This window comes from Gadus morhua, chromosome 16, assembly GCF_902167405.1.
Source record: "Gadus morhua chromosome 16, gadMor3.0, whole genome shotgun sequence".
NCBI classification, from domain to species: domain Eukaryota; kingdom Metazoa; phylum Chordata; class Actinopteri; order Gadiformes; family Gadidae; genus Gadus; species Gadus morhua.
The window spans coordinates 13,393,820-13,420,350 of record NC_044063.1 but is presented as its reverse complement, the minus strand read 5'-3'; the positions used below and the strand labels follow the sequence as shown (position 1 = coordinate 13,420,350).

Genomic DNA, 26,531 nt, shown 5'->3' with positions numbered 1-26,531 from the left:
GAGAGAGAGAGAGAGAGAGAGAGAGAGAGAGAGAGAGAGAGGCAGTTCACTGTCCTTAATGGAAATTGATCCAGACAATTTGGCTGAAACAAAGGCAGAGTGCACCGACGTGGTGTTTTTGGAAAACTGGTGTTTTGATGCGGGCCTCGATCTGAAGACAACTCGCCACGCCTGGCCACACACAACACACAGCCACGCCCGACGGATGGCAAAGGGCCTGCTGGGTCGACGAGGTAGCGGGTTGTTAGGCACAACACACGCACACGCACACACACACAGGGAGGTGATTAGCAGCTAGGTGTTGCGTAGAGGTTACCCTTGCATACACCTCACTTGCATACACGTTCTAATAGCGTTTCTATTAGAACGGCTGTGGCCTTCCGATGAGCTATGTCGCTGTCGGGCTGTCAAAACAAGCCGGGGTGTGCGCGGTAATTGCATCACGGCGGCGTGCGTGCGTGCAGAGTGTGTTAAGATGGACCCTCTCTTAATATCGCACTAATCAATCACTTTTACCGGGCGTTACGGTGGAAGGAGGCTTCCCCCCCCCCCGGAGCGCGGCCTCACACTAACAGCAGATCGCTCCTCCTTTAAGCCCCCTTCTCTGGACTCCTCCATCAGTATGCTGGCCCTGTGTGTGCAGCGAGAGCTTAGCCACCTCGTGAACATGCTAATTAAAGGCGGCTCGTATACGATTCACACGGCCACTTTCTGTTTTTCTCTTAACTGCAGACGTTGGCTTCTTCATGTTTTTTATACTTGTTCCGTTTTGGTTTGTTGATGTTTTCACACGACGGTACATAAATGGGCTTGGATGGAAGTGACGCTCCCTGGATGATGTGTCCCTGTGTGTTAGTCACACAGCATCCTGTGTGAGAACGCGTGTGTGCCCGGTCACACACTGTTCCGAGCCAGCACTATCGCACTGTGAATAACGTATATGATATATACGGCCTTGGTTTAGAGATCCGATGACCAGTGGCCCGACTTGATATCATCTAGGCTACGCCTATTTGAAGACAACAGTGGGAAAATGCATTTCGCCCCGCATGCGGTGCCCTTCATGCGTGTAGGTCTGCAGAACACGTACACGATGTAACGCAATTCACCAGCGTGTGTTGGTGATGGAGAGAGGATAAACGCAGGGAGCTCGCCTGCCTGGGCTCGCTAACCACCACGAGAGAAGTCATGTTTTGTGCCTCTACTGGTGGGTGGATGTTTGTATGTCTAGGAGCGCCGGATAACCAACTGCATTGATTTGCTGCGAGTGTTTGTCACAAAGCAAGGCGGCGCAGAGTCAACCAGAACATGCCGTGGGCGGCAGGCCCCGGCTCGCAGGAGAAGGCTTAATGGAAAGGAGCGCGCGTCGCGGCGTCTCTGTGCCGTTAGGTTCAGGGCACAAGTTTTACCAGCTTCGCACAACGCCTACCATGTGGCAGTGGACGGTGTGTGTGTGTGGTGTATTGTGTGGTGTGTGTGTGTGTGTGTGTGTGTGTGTGTGTGTGTGTGTGTGTGTGTGTGTTTTCAAGGTGCATTCACACACACACACACACACACACACACACACACACACACACACACACACACACACATCCTACAGATACATAATATACACAAAGATATCCTACACACACGCAGATATCCTACACACACACACACACACACACACACACACACACACACACACACACACACACACACATCCTACGCATACACAACATACACATCCTACACAAACACACACACACACACATCTTACACACGCAAAAACATACCCTACAGATACACACACACACCCACACACCCACACACACACACACACTTGAGTCCATCTTGCTTAGTGTTGACCCGAAGATTAATTTTACATATGTAGGCCTAATACCATTTCAACAACAATCAGTCATGTCCGCCAAAATACAGTAAATGATGACATCAAATGTTATCATAACTGTACCGAAATGGTACTTTGACTGGGTAAAAATGACATCACGTTGCTGCAGTGCTGCACTTGCATCGAGGTGTCAAACTCCGTCTTCCTCTATCAATTAGGAGGACTCACTGGTCAACGGTTCGCCTGCTGGGAGGTGCTCGGCATGCCCATGTCATCATGCCGTGGTGAACGCACGCCTCCTTTATATTGTTCATCATCCGGTTATTGCGCAGGTGGGCTGAATGCTGAGTCGGGACACATTGCAAGATCCCATGTTCTCTCTCTGGGACCCAGTGAGATCCCCCCCGCCCCACCACAGCCACCACCTCCTCCACCACCACCCGTAAGCAGTCGACCGCATTGTTTTGTACGAAGGAGCGATGCAAACCGAGCCATGTATAACAACTAATTGCTCGCATGGATACGCACAGTAGGGCTTTACGACCCAAAGAAAACGCGCTTTACCCATTTCGGGTGGGACTGCTTTCATGTGCTCGCACGATGGAAGTTATGGCAGCGAACGGCCACAGCACAAACACAGACCTCTTTTTATTCATTTGTGGAGTTAAGATGATATAAAGGCGTTTTTATTCGTCTGTTTGTGGGTAGTTGTCCACCTCCGTCCATCTTCCACGCTTTCACACCACTTGGATGCGAACACAATTCGGTCGGCGTGCTCGTGGATTTTTACTCGTCAACCTTCAACGCGTCCGCCTCGCAGGCTTCAAGATCACCAGGCTGCACCCCAGCTAACAAAATGACGTCCCTAGGACGTCCCCTGAACGTCCCCGAAAGTTATAAGGACGTCGCAAGGGAACGTCCCCACAACGTCTTTTTGTAGGGTTCCCTAAAGGTCCCGGGGACGTCGCAAACAAACGTCCCCGGGACGTCCCCGGTACGTCCCCATGACGTCCTTTTGTATGGTTCCCTAAAGGTCCCGGGGACGTCGCAAACAAACGTCCCCGGGACGTCTATGTAACGTCCTCACAACATTTAGGGGACGTTCAGGGGACATCCCCAGATTTTGGTAGCAGGTCATGCTTTGGACCTTCATATATGCAGGATCAATTTTTCAACCTAGTCACATGCATTTAATGGATATTTTTCTGTATACAAAGTATATATGCATATTAACTAGTAAAATGTAGCCTATAGTGAAAAACTAAACTAAATGTGTTCACTCAACAATGTTATTTAACTTCTTTATTTAAAATAAATCTACTTACAGTATAACAGGCTGTATTGTGTATGTAACTTATTATGTATATGCTTATAGAAGAAAAAACACTGTTTAAAGTATAAACAAATTCTTTATTTATGGGTTAAAGCCTGGATTGACTCCTCTCCCTCCTCCTCCTCCTCCTATTCCTCCACTTCGTCCTCCCCCTCCTCCTCCTCCTCGTCCTCCACCAGGTCGTCCGGAATCAATACCTGCAACAATTAGCTACAGTTAGACAACAGAGCAATTTTACCTGCTTTTAGTGAGAATTATGATGTAATGTAATGCATTAGTATATTAACATAAAAACATCCGATAATGGAGGATTCACATGGAGTAACTGCAGAGCAAATGCGAACATTAAGGCTTCAAGAACATTATTATGAAGAGTTTGCCTGATCTGATCTGCTATCATTTTATCCCATTGTAACGACCTAGCCGGTGACATAATCATGTCGAGCCATTAGTTGAAGGTAGTTTTAATGAACCAAAAACCAGGTCACTGAAACCCGTAACGTTGTAACAACATTGTCACCAACAGCTGGAAAACCGGACCAAAACAAACCCCAGTTACCCCGGCAACCCCCAACACGGTCTCACTCGGTGATTATTCCTTACTTATATCACTGCTCTTTTCATCACAAAAATGCCATTACATCTTTATTACAGGCAGCATTACATAGGAGCAACACGACTGGCGCTCCACTCGGCTCTCCACTCTGTTCGACGTAGCAACAGTAACTAAGAGAGCATGCGCGTCTGAGTCCGTAACCAGGACAACAATGTCAAATGGCAAAGGCAGCCAACTGTCATTCTGATGCTTTTCTCGCTTAACGTCTTGTGGCTCTTGTCAAAAAGTAACTAGCTTTTGAGCTACTAGACTATAGCAGTAGTCTTCACCTGTCCAAAAGTAGCCAATTCAGCTGTTTTTGTATTTTATATATCCTTAATGGGGCAACACAACTGACGTGTAGGCATATTCCTACTTAGTGCTATCGATAACATTGTTTATACGCGTGTGTCGCGACATCTCAATTTAGCCGACTTCTCTTCAGTTTGAGCTAGTTGTACAGTTATTAATATCGATATTCATAGCTATGGCATTTTCACGTTAGATAAACATACAAATACATAGATACAGGTAGAACGTAAGTTTGTATTAAAATGTATTTACCTCAAATGATGTCCTTCGGGTGTCTGTCCTTCCCACCTTCACAAAAAACTAATCTAAACTATTCAACTATAACACTATACACTATACTAATAACACTATACACTAAACAACACTATAACATAACACAATAACAACTAAATAACTAAACTATCAATACTAAAACTTAAGTTAAATATATATTTACACAAAATGATTATAAAACGGTACTTTTACTAGCTGGATGTGGGATCAAAAAATTGCTGTCTCTCTCTCTCTCTCTCTCGACGTCTCACTCTACAACAGGGTTCACGAGCGTTGATAGGGACCCAACCAAGTAACCAGGCAGGTCGACGAGACGTCATGTCAGATGTCACGAGCAGCCAGGGAAGTTTCTGGAACGTCCGAGTGTCCCTCGAAAACTTCTAACATAATGTAATTTCATAACCAACCAGGGACGTTGCTGGAACGTCCCGAATGTCACCCGAAAGTTTTTAATATAATGTCATTTCATAACCAAACAGGGACGTTGCTGGAACGTCCCGAATGTCCCCCGAAAGTTTTTAATTTAATGTCATTTTCTTAACCAACCAGGGACGTTGCTGGAACGTCCCGAATGTCCCCCGAAAGTTTTTAAAATAATGTCATATCATAACCAACTAGGGACGTTCCTGGAACGTCCCCTGAAAGTTTAAAATTAAATTACTAATTGTGACATTTTAGGAACTTAAATAACGTCTAAACAACGTCCTAAGGACGTCCTAAGGATAACGTCACGGTATAACCTATAGGGGACCAAACAGGGACGTCCCCGAACGTCCCCAGGACGTCCCTTGTTAGCTGGGACTGCTCCCTGCAGCTCTGCGTCCCGCGTCCCGCTCTGCGTCTCACTCTGCGTCCCGCTCGTTTGGTCTGTAGCGATGGTGTGGAGGATGAGACTGAGCGAACACGAATGTTCCCCTCTCCCCGCTGGGCTCTAACCTCCTCTTCTGGGCTCTAACCTCGTCACCAGTCAGCCTGAATCCGTCTGGGTCTGCGTCACCGTCGAGATGTTTGGATGTAGGATTCCGCTTCCCATGTGAATGTGAGACCCATTCTCCCTTCTGGGTCCCAGTTGGATGTTTTAGGTGGGGTTTCGACCCAATACAGGTAACAACAGCGGGGCACGGACTGTGTGGATGACACTCGAACGCAACTGTTTACCCCTCTGTGGATTTTTTTTTTTAAGTCGACGCATCGCAGCCGGGCAAGTCTGTGTAATATTCGATTTGGAATAAACTCTGAGCATCGGAGCTCCTCGGTGAGATCCTTCTCCGATACGTGTGGGCTGCGTTGGACATCATGCCCGATCGGTCCCATTCTTCAACATCTGCCGAGATAGCCCACTTTTCCTGGTCGAGGTAAGTCATACTAAATACGGCGTAAAGATAGGTGTGTGTGTGTGTGTGTGTGTGTGTGTGTGTGTGTGTGTGTGTGTGTGTGTGTGTGTGTGTGTGTGTGTGTGTGTGTGTGTGTGTGTGTGTGTGTGTGTGTGTGTTCACTTTGATCCACTTAGATCCTACCACAGCAGCGATGGGTGTTAAAACAAAGCGTTATTAAGCCCAATCGACGACCTGATTCCGTCTCCCATCAGAACAGGCTGTCCAGAATGTAGATGGCTGCTGATATGCCGCATAGGGTGTATAACAACTACCACATGTACCCCTCCTGTTCCACCGACATGTCTCCCCGTCTATGTATCATGCGTTATAGAGGTCTAGTTTGGGCTGATCGCATCTCCATGGACCATGATCATATCATGTCATGTAAGCCTGCATGCTGCTGCCTCACTCCTAGGGGCGTAAAAACAGCGATTATGATGGAAGTTGAGATTCACCTCCTGCCTATTTAAGTTATCGAAGAACAGAGGGCCTATACACCAGTCCAGCCAAGTCTGTCTGCATCTGTCTGTCGATCTGCCTGTCCCTCTCTCTTTCCGTTTGTCTCTATATCTCCTGGTATTCGTATGTGCTTTTTCTAAACACCGGTGTTAAGTATGAATGGTTGAAATGGTGGAGGCTGTGCGGATAACGCGCTGCTGCTATCATGATCTGCAGACGCACTCCCCTGTGCGGCACATCGCGTCCACGAAATGAGCGCACACTGGCAGCACTGTTTGTTTAGGCGGTGCTCAGCATCTATCACGCACAACACCATCCCAGGGCGGATCACGGAGGCTGTATGGGAGCGTATGGGTTGGTTGGTGGTACCCGGGTGCGTATAGATGGTGTTTGGGCACAGCTGCATGGACGCGCTGGGAGGGCTGGGACTGGAGCGCAGGGGTAATGGATCGGGCGTGTCTGAATCAGCACGACGCCGGGTGTGCTCTCAGACTTCTTTTAAAACCAGAAGTGGCTTCGTATTAATGTATTCATGTATTAATGATTAGGTGTTGCAGGACTGGCTTTCTAATGGGGAATGGATCTCGAAACTAACCACGTGATCATCCAAACACTCCCGTCTGTTTTTAGCCTTTTTATCAACGTGGTAAAAAGTTGTTCTTGATTTGTTGGTTCAGGCCTACCAAAGTGTGAGCCCTCACCCTTTCATTTTTTTCATGCACCATCTCGCAATCGAAAATAATCTCTTTGGCACAGTGAATAGATGAGCGGCTGTTCAAGCAGCGCTTGAACAGAAGGTAGCACTATTCTCAATCATTTGTCGTCCCTGCGTGCTCGACTCATTGCCTATGCACGGGCGTTCCACCGTGTCAGCCGCTGTAAGAGAGTAGGGGGGCTCCATTTACTTTGTGGCTATTTTATCCTCCTCGCTCGACGCAAGTGTTCAAAGGGGGTCAGTGCATGGTCACTGCACTGATCTCCTCCTCGTTTTGAGGATGTATACCACAACAAACGGTGGGGGTGAGGGGTGAGGAGTATGCAGGCATGGGGGGGGGGGGGGTGCATAGCCATTAGACCGAGGTGAGGCTGAATGTCAGCATGTGTGAAGTGAAGGCGGCGATATGGGTGTATATGTACGTGTGTGGGGGGGGGGGAAGCAGCTCCAAGGGAGGGTTAAGGCATCGAGCGGCCATCGTGGCGTAAAGGTCTGAGAGCCATAAGAGCTGTTCTGCAGGCCAGCGGTTCTAAACACGACAGAGTGCCAGCTGGTTCTACAGCAGCCCTCTCCCCCGATGCCTTGTGGGACTGGATGTGCTGCGCTTTCCCAGTTTAGCCACCAATTCCCTCCAGTGTTCTTGGCTAAAGATATACAGTGGAATTAAATGGAAGGATACTTCCAGCATCTGTCTGCCACTCCCCGGTGTAGGTTTTCTCACCCGTACATCGCGCCACTTCTATAAGCACTCCGAGACCTCAGGTGCTATTTTAAGGGAAGTGTTTTATGGTATAGACTACACAAACACAGTCCCATCACTGTAACTTAATCTGAGTGCGAGTACTATGTATGTTATTGACAAGAGTGTCTTACCTTTAAACCCTTGCCACATCTGCATAAATATCTCTCTATATGTGCATCATGGGGGTTTGAACGTGCAGAGCGCTCAGAGTCTAACGAGTTGTACTCTCTGGTAAGTGGACGACCCTAACTCTCAGTGTGTGTGTGTGTGTGTGTGTGTGTGTGTGTGTGTGTGTGTGTGTGTGTGTGTGTGTGTGTGTGTGTGTGTGTGTGTGTGTGTGTGTGTGTGTGTGTGTGTGTGTGTGTGTGTGTGTGTGTGTGTACACGTGTACGTGACTCAGTCTTTACCGACTACTCCCCTAGTTCTTTAAGAGGTGATGATCATCGCCTCTCGGGTGTGTCATCCTGTTGCACGGTGTTGCAGTAGCAGCAGCTCTGGGTGGTGCTGTAAGAACTACGTCAACTCTCATTACCAAGCATTACCCCCCACCCCCCCCCCCCCATAAAAACTCAAACACTCAGTGTGTGTGTGTGTTTGTGTGTGTACAAAGCACACTGTACAACGCATCTCTCTAAGCAGATTACTTGCATCAAGAGGCTCCACAATATAATGTATAGCAGAGGGTGAGGGAGGGAGGGAGGGAGGGGAGAGTCTTCCACTTTCTGCTTCCTCAGAGAGTGTACCGGGCCGTGGGGTGAGATTAATGGCTTCCCTCTTGCGGGTCCGTCCGTTGTGTTACAGCAGCTGTTGTGCGTGTCTTGTGTGCTGGTGTCATGTGTTAAAGTCTGCAGAGGCACAACTGATATGTGGGTAATCGTCTCGTGCGGCCACGAGAGAGAACCAGGCAGGGAGGCTGTTTATGGATTATTAAAGGGGACAATACCAGGCAAGTTTATAGAGTTGATTAAAAACACTTTTGTCCTCGACGGGGAGGGGAGGGGGGAGTAAGAATGCGACTTTCCAAAAGAGGGCACACAAGGCCATATCTGCCATATTTTATGTCTCGTGATGTAAGTGGGCCTTTGTACCCCGAGAGACGTTTCTCCCCTCGTAAAAAGGCCAGGGTTCGTCTATGCGGCGTTCCGTCCTCTGGATGTTTCCTCTGACACTCCGGGCCGAGCATGCGGTACAGTACAGCCCTCGTGTGTCTCGTGTTCATGTGTCACTGACGGTAATTCGCTCCTGTCAAAGAGGAGAATGGCTACAATATTTGTCGTCAATGGGAGGAGGTTGAAGCTCATTTGTGAGTTTTTGATGTGATGAGTCATTTTTTGTAGGGTTGAATATCATTTCAGGGAAAATTGAACCATGTCAAACAAACTCACAATGCGAACGCATTCATGTCAAAGAGCATTAGCATTCATGTTTTTGGGTGCTTGTTGAATTAATAACCACATTTAATAAAGCATAAATAAACAATACAATGCAAGAACACACAAGAAATAAAAGAAAAGCAAAAAAATTAATTTAATTAAAAAATAAGATTCTTCGTCTCTGCATCCGAGTCGGGTTCAGCCAAGACGGTGTTAGGCCATGTCTGGCATCCTGTGCGACAGCACAAGTGGAACTGTCAAACAGGATGGGGTCACGATGGATGGTATCTCGCGCGTGTCAAGGAACGGTTCAGTCTCGTTTGGGGTTTGCGAGATCCTCTGTGCTTTGCACTCCTCTACCCTCACATGAATAAAACACAATCGCACTGAGGGCAACATGTAAGATGCATCACCTCTTCAGCAGAGGCCTCTCACAAGCTTCACCGCGGGATGACTTCTTCTTTTCTTTTTCTGTACTAAATACAGAATGGATATCTCTAAAAAAAGAAAAAAACTCAAAAGAATGGCCGAGCAGCTGGAGTCTGTCATAGGTGTTCATACTTTTCTGATGTTTCCTCCGAGCCAAAAGAGTTGGAATAATGAATTTCCCCCCCACCCCCCCATCCTCCTCAAGAGTTTCACCAAGGCCAACTTCCTTATTGTATGCCCTGAAACTTGAATGTGGGCCAGGAGCATTTTCTGTCATCCCAGAGCTAGCTCTGGCACTCCTGGCTTCACCTGATAAAAAGGTGGAGGGGGGGGGGGGGGGGGGGGGGAGAAGGAGAGAGAGAAGGAGAGAGAAGTTACAATACAGGGAACAGTGGTGCCTATAGGGCAAGCTGGCAGGAAGTACACAGTGACTGCACATCGTCAAATGGAGAGACTGAGTGTTAATAGACCAAAGAGCATCGGAGGTTCAGCAAAGGCCACTGAAGAGACCAGGGAAGACAAAGAACGTACGCCAGGACATCACGGGCTGAAGGGGCGAGGGGGAATGTCCTGTCATGATAAAGGTCTACGAAATATATAAGTACATGTCCTTCACTTTCAAGGATACTGTGGGGGATGATTGTCACACACACACACACACACACACACACACACACACACACACACACACACACACACACACACACACACACACACACACACACACACACACACACACACACACACAGCGAGCCCCATTGTTCCCCATATAAATCCTCGCCCTATCCCTACACGCGGGCTCTGCTGTGGCTGGCGACCATCAAAGTGAGATAGAAACGTCTTCGCTGTGTTCGAGGCCCCGAGCAGAAGAAGACAGCCTTGGAAGTCCCGACGGGATGCGACCAATAGCTTTTGTTTCTTCTGCCCGCCAGATAACAGCGTTTTGGGGGTCTCACGGCCCCCTGAAGAACCCCGGGCCCCTGGCAGGCGTGCCCGGGGGCGACGCCGCCATCGGCTGTTGTTTTCATTGGGGTGGGTGTCGAAGGCTCGGGGGCACAGAGGGGACTTAATGAAGAGCGATGATGCATATTATAGACGGGGGGAGGAGGGAAGATGGCTGTTTGTTTGGGAAGAATGCATCGAAGCGAGGGGAAATGTATGACCCCCCCCCCCTCTTCGGGAACAAATCGATTTCAACCGTGATTTGACTGACGGCTTCAGACCGTGTTGATTTCTTCGGTTTTATCCGAAGTCCCCCTTTCGTTCGGCTTGTGTGAGATGTGTAGTACACAAACATACATGCACACACACACACACTCCCACACACACACACACACACTTGCGCACAAACACCACTACACACACATACACACGTACACACGGCAAACGTACATGCATGTAAACAGGCTGAAACACTTAGAAACACTGAAGAACCTGTCCCGATAAATGTTGCATATGTATTCTAGGATTTTACTGCTTTTAAGACCAGGGGCCTCATTTATAAAACTGTGCATGTGTACAAAGGAGAAATCGGTATGAAATACTCAGAATATATAAATAGTTTACATTCGACGTTATAATCTCCTTGTTTGCATGACTAGCCTATCTAGTCATGCCCTCTGAGAAACCACGGTCATCCATAAAAAGTATATTTGTACATTTACCAAGAACTGGGGACTGCGTAACCTTCTGTTGGCAGTTCGCATTGGAGCTGCATTCAAGACAGATCCATTTGAGACCGGAATAGCCGTCTTTGTGGGGAAGGTTGAAGAGATGCAGAAAAATTAGCAACCTCAGCACATGCTTGTGTGCGCATGGAGGAAATGCTACAGAATTAAAGACTGGGCCCGATGACTTTCTTTTTCTCTTCTTTTGGAAGATGCTGTTTGATTTTGGTTAAGCATTTCCCCAGTAAAGCGCATACTGCCTGGGTTAAGAGCTCCCTCAGAGATGCAGAAATAGTGCTGTTTGATTTTGTGTTGGTGGGAATCAATGTTTGTGTTTTACAGTATTTGCTGAGAAAGTTTTATTTTATACGCAAACGGACCATTCATGCACCTTCTCCAACCAGTCCTTATTCAATCATATTTTATTAAATTATTAAAGCATGCAGCTTTCCTAAACTGGGACAGTGACAGTAGTCATTGATTTGTATATCAGTTAGTCATATTTCAAGGGCATGTTTTTCAATGAGGCACCAGTGCAACGCTGGGAAACATCTTACTGTTCCCTCCATTAATCGCTGGCAGACCACAGAGAAATCATCAGCCATTCTGGTAGAAGCATATCCACAGTCTGTCTCTCTCTCTCTCTCTCTCTCTCTCTCTCTCTCTCTCTCTCTCTCTCTCTCTCTCTCTCTCTCTCTCTCTCTCTCTCTCTCTCTCTCTCTCTCTCTCTCTCTCTCTCTCTCTCTCTCTCTCTCTCTCTCTCTCTCTCTCTCTCTCTCTCTCTCTCTGTGTGTGTGTGTGCGCTTAGAAAGATATCTTGCGCTGTTTGGTGTTGTTGTTATTTGAAATAAAGGTTCACATCCAGTCCAGAGCAAGGATAGTGTTCTATAAATATTATGTGTCGGGTACTACTACTAAAGCCTCCTCTGTTATTACTGTTCCCAGCATGTTGGGGGATGGTATCTTGCTAAAAAGGCCTCTGGATAATGCCAGGCTTTTTGGTTGCATGGGATAAGTGCGGCCATTAGAAATAATATATAGGCTAGAGATGTCTGCATTGCAAGGGACGTTCAGCAGACTATGAGTGCAGACTTTCAACCTGGGTTATAATAATGCCTTTCTCCCTCTTTTTGATTGGGAGTTGATTACAAGGTGGAGGAATGGTGAAGGCAGGAGCTCCAATGACCTGAACCACTTCTGCATCCATCTGACCCAAATGCATGCAAGAGATAAGGGTTTACACTCGTTGGATGTTGTTTCCCTGATCCTGTTTGATAACACGGCGCGTTTCCTCGGCTAATAATAAACGGCCCTGGGGTTCTGACGATACCTGACTGGGGAGGTTTAGCGAAAGGGTAGAGGCAGGTTGTTTGTGTGAACATACAGATGGTTGAGTGTTGGGTAGCCTACCTCTTTTAAATGGTTGGTGGGGAGTTGTTAGGACATTGGAATGCCGGTTCTTCTGTTTTGTATATTTTAATTTTTTTGAGTCTGATTCATACAGAGTAGACCAACTCAGTGAGCACATTAAGCATGTGGGTGTCTCGATGTATTCTGCAAACCATCTTTTATGTATTTTTTTATGCAACACAGTAGGCTACATTTAACCAAGGACATCAATTCTGCTTCAGAGGAATTCAATTATTGCATCCTATCGCTGCGTCACTCCCACCTTAATCCATACGATCGGTCTGATTAGATCGACTGATCCAACGAATATTGATCCTATGTTTAATGATCGTCTGAGACTCTGTCTCTCTGTCTGTCTTCTGACCGTCTGCCTCTCGTCTCTGTGTCTCACATATTCATTTTCCTGTTCTGCTATTCCAGCAGACTAATTGCTACTGGCCAGCCTGTCTTGCGGCAGACATTGGGCAACGAGGCGCTAGTGGAGACGTAAAACAACCGCCGTGAGACGCGCAACTAACAACAGAAAACGAGTAGACCGTGACTGTTTACCCCCTGTCGACCGCAACACCGTACCGTTGTATTTCCTAAATGTCTTCCCGCCTCCTTCAGGACATGCTAAATCACCAGGAGTAAACATCGACGCCCGCTTTACCGCTCGGCCTTCCCTGAACACGCCACGCCACGCACCGCGCGCTTGTGTAATAAGACCTGCCAAGTCGGGGAGTGAGCGGCTTCGGTGGAGAATAAGTGGAGTTGTGCCACGTCCAGGCACCGATCCGTCAGTCAACACGACAGGGACCCCCGCTCCTTCTCAGGGTTCTGCATCAGCGCGGGGGGCGGAGGGCGGCGGTCAAATTGACTTGCATGAGACGCGAGCGAAACGAAAAACAGGAACGTTGCCACGCCAACGCAAACCTCGTCGAGAACAGCGGTGACACGGCCGTCTCCTGGCATGCCATACCTGTCCGTCAAGACGCATCGAAACGCGGCGAGCTGTCAGCGCTGTCGCGGGGAGCGAGAGCGGTGAGACCCACCCCCCCCCTCCCCGTTGGAGAGCCACGTGTTGATCAGATGCTTGGGGAAGGAAGGAAGCCACCGTCTTAGTGTCTAGGCAGAACGCCGAGGCGTTCACGGTGAATTCAAACTCTTGGAGGCAATGAATCCGTTTTTGATTAAAAGGAGAAAAATGGAGCGAGCACACACATGGTTTTCTAATGTGCCTGGAAGCCCTAATGATCATGATGATGGAGTTAAATGACCAGCTGATGGTAACATGCCACTGCATCCAGTCATTGGTGGCCCCGGCTTTATTGACTGAAATGGCTTCAGTTATAGCAGCCATTAGTAATGGAGTGCCGCAGATTCACATTGAATGAGAGGCAACCTTGTGACTTTTTTATTCACAAGGGTATTCTAGATCGTTGCGTCTCCCCTGGCCCACTTTTTTTTGGTGATTATAAGATATGCTTTTCCGTCCTGCCTCTCATTCTTACAGACTAGGTTTATTATTACTACATATATATTATACTGAAATCTGTTTGGTTAGTGTACTGTCAAAAATGGTTTGTACTGTTCTTTTCATTTCAAGGTTAAGCCTGTACATTGAGTTGTTTCTCATCATGAACAACGTTTCGGATTTATTTGCTCGCAGCAGCAATATCTCTGATAGGAGGCTATATTTCTTTTTGACCTCATAGTTATATAAATGCACTGTGAATTCAATAACTGCCGCCGGTTTGACAAGACAAATGGCACCCCTGACCATGCGATATTGCAAATCTACCAGAGCTGGCTTCATTGGGAAAACGGCTCGGAATAAGTGGGTCAGGTGCATGGTCCGAGATCGAATGGTAATGGGCCCGCCACGAGGCCGTCGATGGAAGACGGAGATGAAGAGGAAGAAGAGGTGTTGTCTGGGTGAACGCACTACACTAAGGAGACGGGTCAGAAAAGAGCTGACCTCTGGATACCTGCAGTGGTCATCCATGCGCCTCGTTCCTGGAGAATGTGATTTAATAGACCAACAGAAGCTGCTGCTTTCCAGAGTCGTTTCTTGTGTTTGTGTTGGAGTGCAGAGCTGTTTGCGTACAGGTACCCCTGGTGATCTGTAATCAAACATTTCACCAAATGTTTCCCGTGCCTTGATTGTGTGCGGGGGTGACCTCGTCTCCCATCGTAACCATGGCTACGATAAGCGGCGTGTAAGGCGGTGTAGGCACGCATGAATGGATGGACAGAAGTATTATGGGTGGGTAGACGCACGCATGGACGGCTTTAATGCACGTAATAAAGCGAGAATGGCTGTAAAATCCTCCTTGAATCACCATGTAAATTACCAAATTCTGACATCAGGGATTTCTTTATGGCATAGTAGTTCGACCTTGGAAGTGTCATTGTGAGGATGTTTCATTCCTTGATACAATGCAACAATAACAAGTATATTTATTTATTAATATAAAGTCATATATGGACGTATATATATGAATCCATGAGAGTACATCGACGTGTATGAAAGGATGCATTAGTGTGTGGCGTCGGGTTTCAGTGCAGTAACCCTCACACTCCGACTCGGGCGAAGATTCAATTAGAACAGATATGTTCTCCGTCGTCTGTGTGGTCTGATGTGTCTGGCAGCGTTTCCCCCACATCTTTTTGTCCTGACGGGGTGTTTTTAGACGGGGGCAGCTGACAGAGAGAGGGACTTGCAGCCTGCTGTCACATGAATAGCTCCGGGCTAAGGTCCATTGTATCGGAGGAAGCAGAAGCTGTCGTGGATTTCATTGACTTAGAAGATACCCTTGTGGAGATGTTTCATCGCCACGAGAGGTTTCACTTCTTTATTTATTAATATTTCTGAAGAGAGACGTTCACACTGTAACAATGGCAACAGATACCAGAACGCTAACATGTGTAGTATAGCCTGCTGGTTAACTATTGGAGAGTGGGGCGGGGTTAGGGGGATGTTTGGCTTAATCAGGTTAACCAGATGAGTCTTAAATTGTTTCATGAACATTATTAACAGAAAGCGCCGCCGTGCCTACCAGCATGTGTAATCAACAGTCAGTGTTGCCACAATTTGTGAGATTTGTGATATTTACGGCAAAATCATTTCGAGAAAACTACTGCCCTGATTTTTCTCAAACAATCAAGTAAACAAGAAAAGCTAAAAAGCGATGAAAACCCCCATCGAAAAATAGCACAACCCAGAACCCGCGTGCTAATCAATTGAAATTAGCAATAAGGAAGAGCGAACAAAAGCCATGCAAAGCAGATGCAATTTTATGTGTGACTTGGGGGGGCTGTGTAGCTCTCAGCGTGGCTCCGGCTCTAATCAGGGGCCCAGCATATGGCTGATGGCCCGCAGCCCTGGTGCTTCTCTGGTGCGCGTACAACTAAGAAAATAAAGACTGCGTTATGGTTTGGTGGGTGTCTCCAACACGCCTACCTGATGGGACACAGACAGAAGTCTCCCTTCCCTGGAGCAGGTAAAGGAGTGAAACTAGTATGACCATGGGGCTTTATTCAAGGGCATTGTTGGGTACAATGTTGTGCTTTGAAATTCTTCCGTATAATTAAATTAAAAGGTACTTTGAGTGTGAGTGACGTTTAACTGTGTGTGTTACATTTTACTGCTGGTTGTCGGCGATCCATTCTGAAACATGCCCTGATTGCAGACTTCTGACTTGACAGTGTTTTAAATCGGCTTTGACGAACCTTGATAATGAAACGTGTGCAAAATGTCATCCAAACTTTTCCCATTTCGAACAATAAGGTCAGCTACTGCAATGAGCGTATCAATAGTTCATTTTAAAGCCGTTGCTCAAAAACGTATCTTCATAAGTGCTGGATAGCGAGTAGAGTTGTTAAGTTTGTATAGTAGCATATAATACAGTATTTGACTTGGTTTAGGAAAAACGCATATATTTTCTTGTCTGTTACATCACTTGGATTTTCATAATAAAATTTTGAATAAGTTATGCATCAGAAAGGAAAGACAGATTTTGCCATGTTTGTGTTAGGAACATGGACGCCTTTTAGAGTGCCAGTACACGATACAAGTGTACCATAACTATACATATTAGGTGCTCTGAAGGAAACATATTATTATCCCTAAATGGAGTGATGGCGTTGATATGCTGACTCCACGCTGTTAATGGAGCCTCAGAGAGAAATCTATTTTTAGGAAATGTTCACAATTCATTCGCTTGATTGACAGCGCACCCATTTGGGAATCATTGTGTGTTTATACAAACACACAAACGCCCTGTCGCCTTTCGTTTCTCTATTTCCGACCGTTTTATAGTATTTAAATATTCTAACCCTTTCCCTGATCCGATCCTTCCTTCCCCCCTCTCTTTCCCCTTCCCCCGATTCCATCCACAGTAACAGACTTTTAATAGGAATAAGTAATAATTTTTCACATCAAAAATGCATTATGGATACACAGTTTGAGCTTACCAATTCACGCCCGGGGCAAAGTATAATGGAACCATGAACTCAAAGTTTCACAGCCGTAAGTATATAGAATATTCCTCCAACAAGTGCTGGATATAAAGGCAGTATTTTCCGGCCAAAGAAATGGGTATGAAAAAACTAAGTGTAGGGAACATTATGGTATCTTAAAAAAAGGTCAATATCCAGGTGCTGTTCTGTTCCCTAAGAAAGAGGCTGTCCATGAATAATTAGTTCAGTCTGAGCTTAGTTGCTAAGAGGCTTAGGAGGCTATGAGCTCCAGTGTAAGCCGGCTTAGGGGGGTAAGTCTTGTAGACCAACTACTGGCATGTTCTCTTGTGCCTACCACTCTACCACGTACCACCAGTGCGTTGATACAACTCTAGCTTGTCCAGTTTGTCGTCTGTCCATTGATTGATTTAAACTTTATTATTATTATTGGGTTCTGCTGTGCCGTCAGCCGTGGCGTCCAAACTAATTATCATGGCGATGAGCCACTGAATCTGCTTTCTTCTGATATTTAAGATGCTGCCACGACTTAACATTAGCTTGTTAGCATGGATCATTCTTGACCTTGATTCAAATCACCGGGGGGAAAGAGACCATTTAGAAACCTGCAGGATATTTCCCCCCAAAAAGTGTTTGTTTTTGGGGAATCACAGGTCTTCCATAAGAGCGTTTTTCCTAAGATATTTTCCTATAATAAACGAGTGACCTTTTTTGTCCGGCTTCCCCTGCCAATTGTGTTGAAACTGTCAGATGTCCTGCAGTACTCCCTGTGGCTCTTCCTCAGACATGATTAGCTCTCACCTCTGACCAATGGGCTCCATTCAACGGCTGTGTCTCCTGATACAGCAGATCTCTGCGCTCACGCTAGCACACGGGAGGGGGAACCTTGTTTTTGTCTCTAAATCAACATAGCTCCTGTGCAACTGGGCTTCACATGAGGGAGGAAGGCCGGGGACTCACTGGCACAAGTCATTCCTCCTCATTTGATTTTGTCCTTTGTCCCTGGCGTAGCGATCTGTGTCCAATGGCGGCCGTGACTTTCACCCAGAAGAGAATAATAGAGACTTATAGATACGGTGTCAATAAAGGGGCCTGTGCACTCGTTGATCACGTTTAATGACCGTTCTGCTCTTTAAACAACGCTGTGGAAAGACTTGTTTTTACGGCGGTTACCTAAGAAGAGAAACAAGGCTAATAAAATATTCTTCCTGCAGGAGATGCAGAATTAGGACTTTAACGCCATCAGAGCCAATGGTGCATAGCGCGCCTTGCACTGGAGGCAAGTGCCAGCAAATGTTCCTGCTTGTAATTTAGCCAGAGAGATTTCTCCATCCACCATTTCCCCGTGAGATCTTTTTATAGAACGACGATAAAGTCTCCATCTGTCGTGATGGTGCTGAAAATAGTTAGAATAGTTATAAACCGCATAAACGAGAGAAGAAAAAATAAAAAGACGCCCCCGTTTTTTTTAATGACCGACGCAGATGAGATGTGTGGAGGAAATATGTTTTCAATTCAGTGTAATTAAAAGTGTTTTGCTTCTCTCCGTGGCGGTTTAGGTTTGTTAACCAACCGTGATGGACAGAGAACCCCTGGGCAACCTGTCCACAGATGGCGAAGGTTATTTATTGTACACAATAATGCGTGAGATGTGAAGTAGCTAGCTAAACACCCATTAGCATTTATCCCCCACTGGCTACCAATATCTGTTCTCAAAGATCACACCCAGGCCGAAAGAAAATGTAATTCCTTTGGCAAGGAGACCCGTTTTTCTGCCGGGGGCCTGAGGGGCCGCACCTAGTGGACGCTGGTGGTAATGGAATCAGGTAGTTGTATGACCCAGGACTCATATTGCATATTGCACGGTTTCACTGCCTCTCAACCCCCCTGCCTCTCCACCCCCCCTTAGCAAAGCCAATTAGCTGAATGTGCAGCTATTTATGTCTGTCATCTTAATTTTAAGGCTATGCCTTAGCACAATGTCGCATTGTGTTGTGAGAGGAATGACAAAAGCCATCGTTGGAAGTGTATCTCACGCAACAATGAACATGGTGCTGAGTAGGGAGGTCAGGGTGAGTTCAGAGTGACTTCTGTATGCATCTCACCATTGAATGTTTTGCCCTAAAAATAATCCTGTCTGACAAGCATACCTTAAGTAACCCGAGTTACTCAAGGAAAGAATGTCTTTAGCTGAATTCCATGTACGCACAAAGCAGGACTGCTTACTGTTGGTACAGTAAGCTGACAATATCCTCCGAAAGCCTTTTTGGCGAGCTCAGACGAAAATCCCCCGTTTCCGAAACAACAAAAACTGCTGCAGCTTTTGCATTGTGTCGCTGACTAGGAATCAACATGCATGTCTGCTTAGCAACTTGAGGGATGTCGCTTAGTAACCGTTTATGGTTATGCGCTGTATATCTTAACCACCAGTTATGAACAACTCTGCCATCATGTCGGATATTTCGTTGAATCTGGATTTACGTTAACTACTGCATGTAGTTATGCTACTGGTGGGCTTCAGCATGTATCATCCCGAACTATTGACTTCCCCAGGGAACATGCAGCAGTGCTTTAAGAGATGACAAATTTCACTAATTGTTGTCCCCGTGGCGGTTTAGCAGTGTGCGTTTTGATTTCTATTTATTTGAAGCTTTAAACTCTGATGTAACCCTTCAGTATCGTACAGCTCGCCACAGCCTTGGGCAGGAGGTAACACTGCATCCATTATCATGCACATGTTCTCGAGGATGGCAAGTTGTGAATTAGTATGCATAGAGCTTCCATAGCTTACCGACAGTGGCCTCGTAATTGAGTAAAATAGAGACTGATTTGGGGTTTTGTCTTGTAATAAATTGTGGCTCTCACAACAAATAATGGAGATTAATAATAATTGTTGCGTCTTCCCGGGCTGTGTTTAGTTTAATTCAGTATTTTATATGAGACCACCAACTAGTTAGTAATAGATAAATTCTCCAGCCAATATTTTTTATTGGGTATAAGTACATTGTTATTTATTTGTAGTCAACCCCAGACATTTCATTAGATAATTAAACCTTATTAAAGCTTAGAAAAATGAAAGCAAATACTGGCAACAATTTTGACCAACTGCCAATGTTTTTCTGGTCTCTGCTCCAAAAAGCTCACACATTAAAATATCCGCGATAACGGGTACAATATTCTCCATGGTAAAATACCCCATAGAGCGAGACAGAACAGTCGTTCATGGATCATTTTCAATGACAATTCATAATACCAACAATACTTATAATTCACAAACTCATAACGGCGCGTAATTAAACGACACCGTGGGAAAACCGAAACGAAAGGCCACCGCTTTATTTATTAGGCTGTGGTTGGAGAGAGCGACGTCGTTGTGTCACTGTGTCCCTTGTCTGCAATGACTTCCCACTAATGACTCGGCCCACTAATGTATTCATCACCCGGCTGTTGCCCAGAACATGGTAGTACCCGGCAGGGAGGCATCCGTCACGCTGTGCTCCTCTACACGTTTCCTCCGTGCCCGCGGTAGGCGTTCAACACCACAACAGCACACGACTTCCTCCACAACACCCAGACACGCACGTGGCCCTGAGATCTCCATCATCGGGCCCCGGAGAGGCTGTTGAGCCAATCCCCCATAAAGAGAAACAGATCGGCATTTCCAGCGATAATGACGAATCAACCCACCGCCAGCAGGCAGGGAAAAAAGGGAATCTTCATGTATTTCGGTGTGGAGTCAACTAGTTTCTTGATTGGCATTAGCATTGGAATTGTCATGGGACTCTGAGGATTTGCAGATTCAGGGAGAGAGTGCTCCGCGGGAGTTCAGTGAAGGGTGGAAGCATCGGTGTAGCAGCAGAAGTGATCCACCCCCCGGTGTCTCTTGTCGGCCAGACAACTGATTCCTGCCGGAGCTTTGTACCGGCGGCGGCTGTGGATCTCGTTAGAGGTGTGATTGAAACAGGGCAAGGCAGGGCCGCTGTGTTTGACAGATGGATGGAGCAGTAAGATTAGCTACAGGTACTACTGAGACATGCTGACTCCGCACATGCGACTTCTGTAATGACTTTAGGGCGGTGGGAATCACAGTTTAGCTAATGCAGCGAGAGTGTGTTTTAACTGGCAATGTGTGGCTAATTGGCGATTGAAGTTGACACATTTTCATTTAATGCAAACTATAATTTAGCTAAACAAACATTTCAAATTTGTGGTTGGCAACACTAAAATAAGATTTGCACAAAAAAACGTTGTCTCAATGATGTAGAATAACACTAATGCCTTCTGGCTGTCAACACACCAGCAGGGATAGACGCGTTGGATATTGTCTTTGGATGTTGTCAGACAGACAGGATAAATACCTAAACGTATACATATACTGTAGATGCATAAAGTAAATGGATGCATGTGTGATGGCACACATTCATTATAAGACGTCTTGGAATGGTTTCATCCTGGGCTGAGGGATTGAATTAGGGCATGGCTGTCACCACCTCCGCCATTAAAACATGATCCACCATGCAGGCCAGTTTCAGGGCTGGGAGATGTTGAATCTCTAAAGGGGGGACATCTGAGAGGAGAGTATCTCCATCTGTCAGGAGAACGGTTTGCCTTTCAACCCTGCCCTCTGTGCCCTGTGTGATCTGTGGCCACCGGCTGTGTAATGGATTCTGTAAAGTGGATTATGTAGGAATTGTACTACAGTCCGACCACTAAACCACCACTACGCCCTCCTGTTAGGAATTCATCAGATCTACAATGGTGGAAGAATGAAGAGCCGTATTCTTCTGCCTCAGAAGAATACGGCTCTTCATTCTTGCTTCAGACGGAAGCAGGCTGCTTCCGTCTGAAGCAAGCTGCTTCAGACGCACAGAACTGGGTCTTTATCCGTATTATTAGGCTAAATGCAATCCCATGAACATTGCGTAACATGCATTACCGAGGGGGAATGGTTTCTGTGACCAGAAATATATATTTAGTACCTTCAAGTGAGTGAGAGAGGGTGAGAGAAAAAAGGAGAGAGAGCGAGTGGGAAAAAAAGAGAGAGGGGAGAGAGAGCGCGAGAGAGGCCATTGTGGAACAGTATTCCCTAATGCAGACCAATTTAAGGCTTGCTCTCAACGGCCGATTGAAATGTCTTTGAAATTGAGATTCAGATTGATTATCTTTAAGTTGCTTTAAAAGGACGGCGCTGCCTCACTTTAACCTCTCTGCCTCGCCAGTCTCCCCCCGTCCACCTCCTCTTGTATTTAGATGAGGAACGCTCTCTCTCTCTCTCTCTTTCTCTCGCTCTTTTTCACTTTCTCTCTTTCTCACCCTCTCCTCCTTTATAGCCCTCTCTCGTTCCCTCGCTCTCTCTTAATCCAGGAATAATGATCACGACCTCGTTTTGCCTTTTTCTTCCCTTTCTTTTCTTCCCTCCACTTCCCTTCGCCCTGCTGACATTAGCCGAGGTTTTCCGTCTTCTTGTCTGTTCCCACGTCTTTTAGTGGCAGTGTGTCACCTAATTGCACTCCCGGTGGGCTCCCTGCTGGCTTTACCCGGCTGGAAGATTCCCTGAAAGGATTCTTTCTCTGTTCTCCAGGGGCCATCGTTCACGGGGCCTCTGGAGACGGATTCTGTCCTGAGGTCGCGGCGCGCTAGCGCACTGCCGCGCTCGTTAGCATCCCAGCGCTAGGCAGCGCCTAGCGGAAAACTTCAAGAAATGGTTTTCCCCCTCGAGACGAAACATTAGTAGCACCTACCTACGTCTTTTATTTTGTAATTTGGACATTTGTGATGCTAGTCAGGAATTCAAGAGCTAAACTAAACGGGACTATTACAGTAAAACCATTTGGATTTTTACCTTGTTCAAATGTGTTATTTTAACACAATTGTATTGTAATATCTAGTTATGCATATCTCTGTGGGCTACTATATTTAATCACAAATTAATTTAGATTAAATCATAAACTTTCAGGCGTATGTTGTTTATGTGTTGTATATTTCATTAAAATTGTGCATTCCACTCTCTCCAGTAATCATCTCACATACTAAAGCGGGTCTATACATTTTATAAAACATTTTCAGATTATCCTATTATGTGCAGAAAATAAAGCTTTGCTCATTACCTTACAAGGCACCAAGGGAGGGCTTACAGAGATGTAGTGCGGTATGAGAAATGTCTTTACTTGCTTTATTCTCCCACTGGCTGCTAACATCTGGCCTGGGACTGCTCCAGCTGACTGATGTTCAGTGGGAACCAGTAATCAACAGGACGCCAACTACTCCTTCAGCAGTCCAAGCCTCTCCTTACCTGAGCACAGCCTCTCTTAAAGACTACCCTGCTCGTCCTACACTGATCACTTTAAGTAACCTTCACGATGGGAGTAATGGACTGCACAATATTGCAGTAACATTCAGTAACAATTTTGCCCAGCATTCACCCATTGATATACACATTCACACACCGGTGGCCATGCAAGGCGACAGCTCATCAGGAGCAGTCAGGGCGAGGTGTCTTGCTAAGGGACACCTCGCCACTCAGCTAGGAGGAGCCGGGGATCGAAGTCCAACTTTCCTGGTACCAGCCAACCCGCTCTACCTCCTGAGCCACATAACGCCTAGATGAAGAAAAATAACAACAATATGATACGGTGTAGTCGATTATCCCGTTGAACAGGAGTGTCTTTTTTTCCCCTCCACCTTTTGTTATTTACCGTTGACTCCCAGCGTTAGAGCGCCCCAGGGGATAATACTTGTCTATAATTGCAGTATAGGCAACGCGTCAACCAGCAGACCACAGAACAACAGTTCTGTGTTACTATGTTACCTGGAAGTGCTTACTTTTGTTGCATTTAGTTCAATGTTTGATTTATTCCGTTAGCCTTTATTTTATTTTTATTTTACTTTGTTTATTTTATGTTATGTTATCTTATTTTACTCTAACTCTGTCGTACTTTACTTTACTTTGCTTTACCACCTTTGTATTGAAACTGTTGCTCAGTAATTTTCCTCGGGATAAATAAAGCTTCTTGAGTCTTGAATCTTAACAGCAGTGAGGAGGCCAGTGTGTGGACGGATAGCGATCGACGCTGGTCTTTGTGTGTGTACTGCATCACAGCAGGCCATGGCCTCCACGCTGCTCGCCCCTGCTCCCTGTATAGCAGGCCTACGTCATTGACAGTAACCCTCTCCCTCTTAGTGCTCCGATGCCTCGTGGTAATCATTCTTTAATGGACCACAGAATGTGGGCTCAGGTTACGTCTCATCTCTCGGCTGTCCAATGCCATTTCCATGAAACTATTATGTAGCAGGGATAACAAGGCCGTGCAAGCAGCGATCAGCTATGTGAGCTCGGCGTAACATCGTTTTCGGGGGGTACTTGCGGCTCAGAACTAACACGATTAATAAGAGATATCGCTGCAGAATGGAACATGGTAACTGTGATGTGTCCGTCTATTATCTGGGTCTGTCGCTGGGTCTTTGAGACACGCCGTGATGGCCAGGTGGACGAAGGGACCGCTCCGGAGGATTTAACCCGGACACGGGCCCGCGGGACAGCTGCCGATGGCAGCAGAGCACAGGCCCGCTTCCATGGGAGGTTTGCTTAAATGGGCTCATTTAAATTCCTTCTCTGTCAGTCGGTGCGTCTGTTGGAATTACACAGGGACTTTCATTTCCGTGTACAAGGGGTTTCAAAGACGGGGCTTTCCTTGATTCAAGGTGTTGGCAGCTGCATGGGGAAAAAACAGAAAGTGCAGCACCGAGATGGGTGGCAGGTGAACACACAGGCCTGCATCATCACATGCAGAAGTATAACATCAAACACACACATATCACATATCACACACATGTACATCACACTTGCACACACAGGTAAGCATCACATACTACACATGTATACACACACACACACACACACACACACACACACACACACACACACACACACACACACACACACACACACACACACACACACACACACACACACACACACACACACACACACACACCTGATCTCCTAATGCAGTCTGACAAATCCATGATATTGGCGCTCAGTTATTTTTGCACATGGAGAGAGCCTGCATTGACACATAAAAAATATGGGTTTCTCTATCTGCTAAAAAACTTTGGGTTCTAAAACTTGTGTGCCGTGGGGCGCCAAGATAGTTCCGAAATAATTGAATTAATTTTTTAGTTTGCCTTTATCTAAATATCTTAATGAATTCCGAATGGAAATCTTACGCTTTCTACAATGTCCTTACACTATCTCCATTATATACACATTTATCTATGTCTGTCTCTGTCTCTCCGTCTCTGTGTGTCTCTCTTGCTGTCTCTGTGGGTCTCGGTCCGTCTGTCTGTCTCCATACGTCCATGTGTCCATGATTCATCAGACTTACTGCGACCGCAACAATCTGAGGAAGCATGAGGTATAGAGAGAATAGCGTGAACGTCTGTACCCTCCATTAGCCGCCCAGGAGAAAAAGACGAAGGCTGCGGTTGCGCAACCCTCGTATGTGATGCAACGAGCAGCCCGGATAAAAGCAGCAGCGGAGGCAACGCCAGTAAAGGAAGAAATTCACTGTCTTCCGATGCTAGGATCATTTATCTTAGGAGGGGGTGTCTGCGCCGATCACACGTAATATATATCAGGCCGATGATGCGCTGTCAGGCTCAGCTTAGCTACGGCCAAACAACTGCAGTGCTCCTTTTTGTTGTCACTGTAAATTCAATCTGCCTCCAGCGACTCCTGGTATTCAGGCTCACTTTCCCTTTGTACTTTCAACGCTCATCTCTCTCGCTCTCGCCCTCCCTCTCTCTCTCTCCTGCACTCATCCCCTCTCTGCTCCGTCTCTCTCTCTCTTCTTTCTCTCTCTAGCTCTTCCTCTATCTGTTTCTCTCTCCCTCTCCTTCACTAAACCTCTATCTGGTCTCTATCTGGTCTCTCTCTCTCTGTCTCTCCTCCATTATAAATCTATCTGGTCTCTCTCTCTTTCTCTGTCTCTCTCCTCTACCATCTCTCTCTCTCTCTCTCTCTCTCTCTCTCTCTCTCTCTCTCTCTCCTCTCTCTCTCCTCTACCATCTCTCTCTCTCCTCTACTATCTCTCCTCTACCATCTCTCTCTCTGATCTTCCTCCCTATCTCTCCCCTCCACTCTCTCTGATCTCCCTCCCTATCTCTCCCCTCCCCTGGGCTGTCTCTCTCTCCCCTGGGCTCTCTCTCTCCTTAGCCAGTGTTGCCTTGTTATCTAGCTCGCCACTCATTTTGTTTAGGTGACTGTCTCCCCCCCCCCCCCCCCCCCCCCCCCCCCCCAATCCCCACTCCCAATAAGCTACCAATTCTATTAGCCACGCGCTAACAACCTGCTAATTAAATCAGCTGACCTTTTCCCATGCTTTTGGGCTGACGGAAACTTAAGAAGGAGAGGAGGGGAAACTTGAAAGTACTAAACCACCCGTTGGCTTTTCTGGGTCAAGTGCAAATTGAAATACAGCGGTACTAGTCACGGGATGCGCCGGCAACCGTTCCTATGGTAACTGCGATGGAGGCTGTATTTAGTTGCCGTTGTTT

At 46.5% G+C, this 26,531-nt stretch overlaps 1 protein-coding gene across 1 annotated transcript in view; it reads left to right on the top strand.

Moving 5' to 3' along the window:
• The first annotated feature begins 5,150 nt into the window (after window positions 1-5,150).
• Window positions 5,151-26,531, top strand: part of lrfn1 (leucine rich repeat and fibronectin type III domain containing 1) — an 86,288-nt gene continuing 64,907 nt past the window's right edge. Inside the window, exon 1 of the mRNA XM_030381287.1 lies at window positions 5,151-5,699. The gene's annotated coding sequence lies outside the window, so the exon portion shown is untranslated. The remainder of the gene's footprint in view (window positions 5,700-26,531) is intronic.